Below are 8639 nucleotides of genomic sequence, written 5' to 3'. Positions count from 1 at the left end.
CCTAATAATGACAGGCAAGTGGAGAGGGGGGCAGGTGGTGTTTGCAGAGCCAGGTGGCAGTCAGGGAGACAGACAAGAATAAAGAGGGGCAAGGAGGCAGCAGACAGGCAGAGTGCAGCACAGCAGTGCAGACACCAGCAGGAGTGAGTGGCTGCAGCAGGACAGACAGACAGCACTGTCCCCAGGAGCTGCAGGAGGCAGGCTGGCAGCAAAGGCACTGAGGGGCACCATGACTCGAGTGTCTGGTGATGCTGCAGCAATTAAAGCCTGGCCTTGCCCAAGGACATCCTGCTGCAGGGGACACCCTTCTTCTAGGAGAAAGATGGATGCACATCCTTCCCCAAAAGGACATCTCTCTCCTGCCCTCAGCCTACCCCAAAGCAGGAATTAGAGTCTGTCCCTCCTGCTCACAAACCACTACACAGCAGAACACTCTGGGTCCTGCTCAAAACATGCCAGCAGGATGCCCACGCAGCAACCACTGCTAATTGCTGGAGAGGGGAGATGGAAGGACCCAGAAACAGGCCCTGGGGGCAGCACTGTTGGGGACAGACCCCTGACACCCTCCCCAGGGCCATTAAATCAGGGCAGTTACAGGATGGAGGAGCAGAATGGGCATCTGGGAATCAGTGCTATTGATCTGGCAGAGATCACAGCCCCAGGTGTGACTGGTGCTGCCTCACAGCTCAGCACCTGCCCTGCACATCCTGCTCTGCCCAGGCCCAGCTGACAGGAGGGATGCAAAGGATTCCTGTTCCTCGTTGCACTAAGCCAAACCCGGGCCCTTCCCAGCCCTTCTTTGAGGGATGAGCAAGGGAGGCTGCAGGAGAGTTTTGCCCTTGATTGGAGGGACAGGATGGCCCCTGGGAGCCCCATGAGGCCCCACAGATGCTATATGTGTGGCATGGCCCAGATATGAAGCCCCTGGGCTTTGTGGCACTGCTGCACAGAGCAGGGGTGGAGGAGACTGTGCTCGCCTCCTTCCTGCACACAGCACAGAGCCATGGAAAACAGGGGCAGGCAGGGCTCCTGCTGCAGCACTGGCCTGGGCTCTGCTGGGCTTCCAGCAGCCTGGCAGAGGAGTCAGAAGGCTGGCACAGCACCCCAGCTCTGCCACAGCACACAGGGCTCATCTTTTGGTAGCCACTACCTGCTTTATGTCTGTGTCCTGTGCACTGAAAAGCCCCAGAGACCGAAGACTTCAGCCTAACAATGATCAAGGGCTAAGATCAGTTCCAGCCCTGCACTGGAACATCCTGCCAGCAGGAACACCTCTCCCTGCCCTCTGCTTCTCCCTGTTTGCCTGCACACTCTGTCCTGTGCTGGTTCTGTGCTCACACCCAGTCAGAGAGGGAATGTTGTGACCTCCTGCCTGCCATGGGGCCTTGCCTTCAAGGGAGTCTTCTCTGGGAGGCTGCCAGCCCTGAGCATTCACTACAGGTCATGACCCCAGGTAATAAATCCCTGCTTCACCAGGCACTGCTGCTTTTCCACCCTGCTGGGATCCTCCAGACAAGATCCCAGCAGTGCTTCTCTCCTGGCCAAGCAGAGCAAAGCATTTCTCCTCACAGCCTGATACCCATCTGGAGGAGTGAGTGACCATCTCCATCTGCCTCTAGCACAAGGCCACCTAAACCTTCCTGCAAGACACTTGGGGATCCCTGTGGGATCCAGCCAGGACAGTAGGAGCCAAGTCAGCCTGGAAGTGGGGGCTGAGTGAAGTATAGAGCTCTCAGTTTGCTCCATCTGCTCCCCAGACTGAGTGGGAAGGGTCCTTGGCTGCCTGCTCCAGCCTCCTCCTTGCTGCCTCCTGTTGCTTGGCAGGGGTGGGGTTTTGGGAGAGCTGTTTTCTGCACTGTGCCCCACAAACCTGATCTCTGCTGAGCTTAGAGAGACACTCATTCCTTGGGGAAGGAGAAGCACCTCTGCCAGCTGAGCCAGGCAGGTTTGGCAGGTAACAACTCCTAGCTCAGAGTCCGTGGATCTGTCTCCTACCTGAAGGGTGAGTGGCCAAAGGGCCTGTGTTCAAGCTCTTTGCAAGGGTGCCACATCCTAGGGGCTCTTCAGATGGGAGTTGCCATGGGCAGAGCATTGGAACTGGGAAAAGATGCCACTTCAGACAGTGAAACTCCCCTTCTCCACCTGCTGAACACCTTACCCTGTGACTCACCATCCCCCTTTCAAAATTGGGAGTACCTGCAGGGGCTGAGAGCAGGTCAGGCAGCAAGGACCCCTGACAGGCAGCTGATTCCCAGAGCAACTTTAAACCCCTCTGTTTTAGGGAAATTCACCTGTGTGGGACAGGAGAACCTGCTGGGGGCCTGCCAGGAAGGTGCTGGGCAGAGAAACAGGTGTGGAGCTCAGCCCTGCTGCTCCCCATCCCCAGCCAAACTTTCTCCCCTCTGCCTCAGGGGAGATGATTAATGCAAGCTGCAGAAAATGAAAATAGCTTCCCTGAATTTACTCTTCCTCCCTGCTGGGTCTTCAGGAATGGGAAGTGTTCATTAGCCTTCCTTATTTATGAAGAGACCAGTGGGCCAGGGCTGGTAACTCTCACCACACAGGTTTCTACAGACAGTTCCAGGAAACAGCCACTGGAAGCAGCTGCCTGCAGGGTCTCCCTGTGCTCCAAACCAGCCAGGAATCCCCTTCCTCTGGAGAGAATCAGGTTAAAAACATTCTACAACACCCTCATGAGGGGAAGGGAAGTAGCAGCTCTGCTCTCTGTGAGCAGTGACAGCACCCAGGGAAAGGCTGGAGTTGTGTCAGGGAGGGTTAGGCTGGATATCAGAAAGTTCTTCCCCCAGAGGGTGGTGGGCACTGAGCAGGCTCCCCAGGGCAGTGGGCACAGCCCCGAGGCTGCCAGAGCTCCAGGAGGGTTTGGACAAAGCTCTGAGGGACAGGGTGGGATTGTGGGGGTGTCTGTGCAGGTTAAGTTGGACTCGATGATGCTTGTGGGTCCCTCCCAACTCAGGATAGTCTGTGATTCTATGATAAAAAAGGCAGTTTTGCTCCTTTCTGAGCTTGCTCCTCCCCTGAGGCTGTCAGGAGAGCTGGCTGTCACCCTGGCAGGGCAGGGGCTGGCCCTGCACACACAGAGCATCCCTTGAGCCACCAGGCAGCTGCTGCCCCGCAGGGGTTTGTGTCATCAGCTCCAGAGCTCCCTCCCCTCCCCTATTGTTAGGGGCACAATGGGAACATGTGCTGGGGGGGGCAAGAAAGGGCTTTCCCTGCCCCAGGGAGAGCCTGGGAAGAGCCCTGCCTGCCCACACCCTGTGCCAGCTCTGCCCAGGCACTGGGCCAGCCCTGCTCTCTGCATTTCTTTCTCACACCCCCAAACTCCAGCAGCCCTCCTGCCACATCCACCCAGTCTGTGCCCTGAATGGTCATTCAGTGATTCCCCCCAGTCCATAAAGACAAATTGGTTGGAGCAGGGGGAGATTTGCAAGTGCTGCCACATTTCCCAGGGTCTGCTTCTGTTTCCTTAGGCTGGAAAACCTTGGAGAAAGCACAACTTGTAGCAGAGGTGGAGGTGAGAGTCCCCCATCTCCTCTCCTGTCTCCTTCAGGGACAGCAAGTGGGTCACACCATATCCCTGTGCAGTAGTTTTGCCAGAGAAAAAGATAACCTAAGAAATTGCCTTTTTTTTTTTTCTAGTCCAGGTGAACTCTCTGATTTGAAATATTTTTCTGGCTAGGAGAGATTGTGGATAAAGGCAGCACTGCCAGAAAGAAAAGCACCAAAGAGATGAAAGGGGGGATGTGGCTTGGGCATCTGGAGCATGTTCCAAAGCAGAAGCTGCACAGCACGTGGTGTCTAAAGGAGTTTGGGATCCTGCCAGCCAGCACTCAGTTACAACCAATGTACTGCCCTTTTCATTGCAGATAATTCCTGGGCTTTATTAGCCTGAGTGGTGCTGTCCCAGAGCTCTCCCCACAGCATGCCAGAGCCAGAAAACATGCCCACAGAACTGGAACTGGGAACACCAAGGATAAACAACAAACCACAACATCAGAACCTGCAACTGGCGGGGGAAAAGGGTAAAAAAAATACAATGGAATCATGAGATCATGAGAAAAAAAATCGTGTATGGAAAACTGTAAAACACACAGACTAAAAAAGCAGTTTATTGACAAAAAAGAGCATGAAGGACCCAGGAAAAATGGAAGTCGCAGCTGCTGGTTCTGGAGAGAAAGGAGAAAGATTTTGTGGATGATGAGGTTCAGTTGCTTTGTCCCCTATAAAAATGCTGCAAAAACAAAAAAAACCAGGTTGAGAATCAACAACATTACAACTTTCTAAACAAGACATTGGCAAAACACTTTGAAGAGCAGGTCAGAAACAGAGAAAAATGATTAATCAAATAGAGTTACAAAGCAGAAAGAAATTGTGAAAAGTTCTAAAGAAAAAGTTCCCAACTATCCCCACCTTCACAAACCTCTCCCTCCTGGGCATGCAAAGCAGTGGCCAAAGGGGTGCACCCTCCTTGCACCCCTCAGGAAGTGCTTTATAGTTCTTATTTATCTACATTATTTGCAACCCAAGTTAAAATGGAACATTCTGTTGGTGTGAATCAGAGGCAGGGGTAGGAAGATGGGCAAAATGGGAAAGGCAGGGAAAGAATTAGCTGAAAAACATGGACTGGAGAGGAAAATATTGCTATTAAAATCATGCATACACACAGACACAGGGGAAGGCTCTACTTAAACACAAACACCCACTTAACAAAACAGGGATTTATTAAACATCACAAACAACAAAACCTGCTGCTTATTCCAAGAATAGTAAACAAACACTAGGAACCAACCCACAGCCCATTTTCATGCAATTCCTGTCTGTGCTGGCAGGCCAGGGCTACATTTCTGGAAATGCATTAGAAATAAACCACAAAAAGCTCCAGTCAAATGAAGCAAAGTGATGTAAATACAAATTAATCGAGTGTGAAGGGCCCACAAACACTGCCCATGTGTCCTCCCCATGCAAAGCAATGACTTGATACCTCCAACTTCTTCCCTCATTCCTCCTAATAATGCTGGGGTTGCTTTTCCTTGGAGAGACATGAGGGAAGTGTAGAATCCCAGAGTGGTTTGAGTTGGAAAGGACATTAAAGCTTGTCTAATTCCAATGAGGGACAACTTCCACTAGCACAGGTTTTCTCAGAACCCCATCCAGCGAACTGACACTGAGAGCAGCTAAATAAAAATCAGCAGGAGAGGAGGAAAACATCTCCCCATCCTGTGCAGGTGGGTGTGAACGTGGCTGTGGCACCTTGCTGGGTTCCTTTAAAGGGTTTGATGGTGCGACACTGGGGGGAGGGGGGTTCCAGCCAGCACGGCTGGGAATGTCCTCTCCATGCAGCGCTTTGGGGCAGTGCCAGCGGCTCATCATCATCATCATCATCATCATCATCATCATCATCATCATCATCATCATCATCATCATCACCAGGTGAGCGAGCGATGCAGGTACCGCTGTGGGGCAGCGGCGCGCAGAGTGCGCTCCCGCTGCGCACCACGAGAGGGCAGCATTGCCCTGCGCTGTGCAGGGGGCGCAGGTACGGCGGGCTCAGGTGTGGGGGGCTCAGGTGTGGGGGGCTCAGGTGTAAGGGGCACAGGTATAGGGGGCTCAGGTATAGGGGGGCGCAGGTATAGGGGGCTTAGGTATAGGGGGGCGCAGGTATAGAGGGCTCAGGTGTAGGGGGCACAGGTGTAGGGGGGCAGAGGTATAGGGGGCACAGGTGTAGGGGGGCAGAAGTATAGGGGGCTCAGGTGTAGGGGGGCAGAGGTGTAGGGGGGCTCAGGTGTAGGGGGCACAAGTATGAGGGGCACAGTTATAGGGTGTGCAGGTATAGGGGGGCACAGGTGTAAGGGGCACAGGTATAGGGGGGCATAGGTGTAGGGGGCTCAGGTATAGAGGGCACAGGTATAGGGGGGCATAGGTGTAGGGGGCTCATATGTAAGGGGGCAAAGGTATAGAGGGCACAGGTATTGGGAGCACAGGTGTAGGGGCACAGGTGTAGGAGGGCTCAAGTGTAGGGGCAGTTCAGGTGTATTGGGGCTCAGGTTTGGTGGGCTCGGGGTGGGGCTGTTCTACACATGAACAGAAGACATTCCACAACCCAGGAGTCCAGGGATTTGTCTGCAAACTGCAGCCCGTTGGTGAGGTGGGGGTTGCTGACAGGCCTTTCAGTGCAGCTGCTTTAACACCTCTGCTCTGACAGCAGCAACACTGTGGATCTCAGGGGTAGCAGCAGAACAGACAGACATTTTTTGACTATTGGCAGGCTCGTGTGTGCTTTAAAAACCTTTATCTTGCTAAGGAAGTGCAGCCCTTTCAGTCTCTTGCTGGGGAGGGGGCAGGAATTCAACATGTACAGTGTGTGAGGGGGAAGTGGTGGGGTGAGCCTTGCTCTAGAGCAGTCACCAGTGTCACAGCACTGGGGACCTGCCAACCCCTCTGTCATCCCTGTGCCCTCCCTGCAATGTTTTCTTCTGAGCCTTTGGCGTTTCCTTATCATAAATCCTGTAGGATTTAACTTCTAGCTACTGATCCTTTTGACAGTAATGGACCATTAACTAACTAGACATAAAATTGAAAGGGTAAATCCCTCTCTCTTGGGGAATTAGAAAGCAGGTTTAGGATGCAGGCCATGAAAGGCAGGAGTTCACTGAAATCACAGAAGAGGCTTGATTAACTCTTCTTGGCATCCCCAGCCTGTGCCAGTTGATGAACACTGGAACAGGAGCTGAGCTGGTGCTGCAGAACATTTGCATGTGCTGGGGAAAACCTTTGGTCTCAGTCTTTGAGCTTGTTTATCCCATTGCCAGGATCTTCCCTGTAAGACAGAGAGGGAGCTCAGGGCTGACGAGGAATTACCTCCACAGACTGAGGATGCTCTGGTGGGAAGTTTGGTGTGTTTTCCATTTTTGAGACAAGGTGAGAAGGAAAGACCAGAGGTGAAGGGAAGAGCAGGAGGTGCCTCTGCCCCAGGGGAATGGCCCAAACTGCTCCCACCAGGGAGAAGATGAGGTGGTGAAGCAGCTCTGCAGGTTGGTGTGTACCAAGTCCAGTTCCCAGCCTTCTCCTTGAGGTCTCCAGTAACTTGGCAGGGCTCCAGATGTATCTGTGGGAGTGAGTTGCTGCTGGCTCTCTTTACCAGACCTCGAGATCAGCACCCACTGATTGAAAAAGTTAATTACCTTCCTCTTTCAGAAATGACTCTGTTTTCAAGGTCTCCCAGGCCCTTACTGAGCATCTTGCTTTGAAAGGAGTTTTGATTGAATTGCAGTGAGTCACTGTTAGAGCCAGGATGGCCAGGTCAGAGGGGGATGTCTTCAGGGACCAGCTGGGCTCTGCTGGTGGAGATTGGAGTGATCCCCAACTCCTCAGGAATGAGTGACTGTCAGAGAGAAGAGGGCAATCAGGGTCAAAGGCAGGCTGAGGTGGGTCTGTGCCACTGGCACCTCCTGAGAAGGGAAGTGCCCGGGGACTGTGGCCAGTGCCCTGCTCACCTGAGCCAGCCTCACCTCCTGGGGATGCTCCAGCATTTCCCTCCTTTCCCTGCAGCCCGTGGCCACATTCCTGCAGCTCAGCTGCCTGTGCCATCCATCACACCAGCAGCACAAGAGCAACTGGAAAAAGTGGCTGGAATTTATCACCAATGGCAGGAGCTTTTGTCTGTAATAAAATACATTTTCCCCCTCCTCTCTTCTAGTGCTTTCCCCCTTCCCTTCTTTCATTATTATTATTATTAAGAAGCTTAATGCCATATGTCTTGCTGGTTTATAAATAACCCCTGTAATCAAACAGCGCTGGGTAAATGGCCAGTCCAGCTTGTGCAATTTGTTTGACAAAATGAATCCAGAAGAATATGAGTCTGTGGAGGAAAGACAAATAGAGCAGCTTGGATTAATGTGTTAACCAAGAGAAAAACAGCTTGGCAGAGACATTGGTGCTATTTTTATCCACACAAATGGAGTTCGGGGTTAATTTATTAAAAATATAGTGAGGAACGTGCCAGAATGGTCAGTGTCTCATGGGAGGGAGAGCAAGGACTGTCCTCTGTCTCCTGGGGACACAGGATTTGGTGACACACAGAGAGAGTGAGGGGCAGCCAGCCTGGAGTGTGCCCAGGCTGCAGGTAGGGCTGGTTCAGCTGCAGGACCAAACCCCCCAGTGGGAACTGGGAGCATCCTGGCCAAGCTCTTGCTGCTTCCCCGGGCAGGCAGGGAGGGTTTGTTCCCTGGACTCATCCTGAAGATTACCTTTAGAAGGAGGTGTCTTTGCTTAAGGATGTCTCTGCAACCTGAGCTGGGCCTGGAGCGTCCCCTGGAGCAGAAAGGGAAGAGAAGGAAAGGGGAAATACTCTGGGCTGGTGCTCCTGGCATCCATCCATCCATCCACCCATCCATCCACCCATCCATCCACCCATCCATCCATCCATCCATCCACCCATCCATCCACCCACCCATCCACCCACCCATCCACCCACCCATCCATCCATCCATCCATCCATCCATCCATCCATCCATCCATCCATCCATCCATCCATCCATCCATCCATCCACCCATCCACCCACCCATCCACCCACCCATCCACCCACCCATCCACCCATCCATCCATCCATCCATCCATCCAT

Source organism: Pithys albifrons, chromosome 23, assembly GCF_047495875.1.
Source record: "Pithys albifrons albifrons isolate INPA30051 chromosome 23, PitAlb_v1, whole genome shotgun sequence".
Lineage (NCBI taxonomy): Eukaryota > Metazoa > Chordata > Aves > Passeriformes > Thamnophilidae > Pithys > Pithys albifrons.
Note: the sequence above shows the minus strand (reverse complement) of the source record.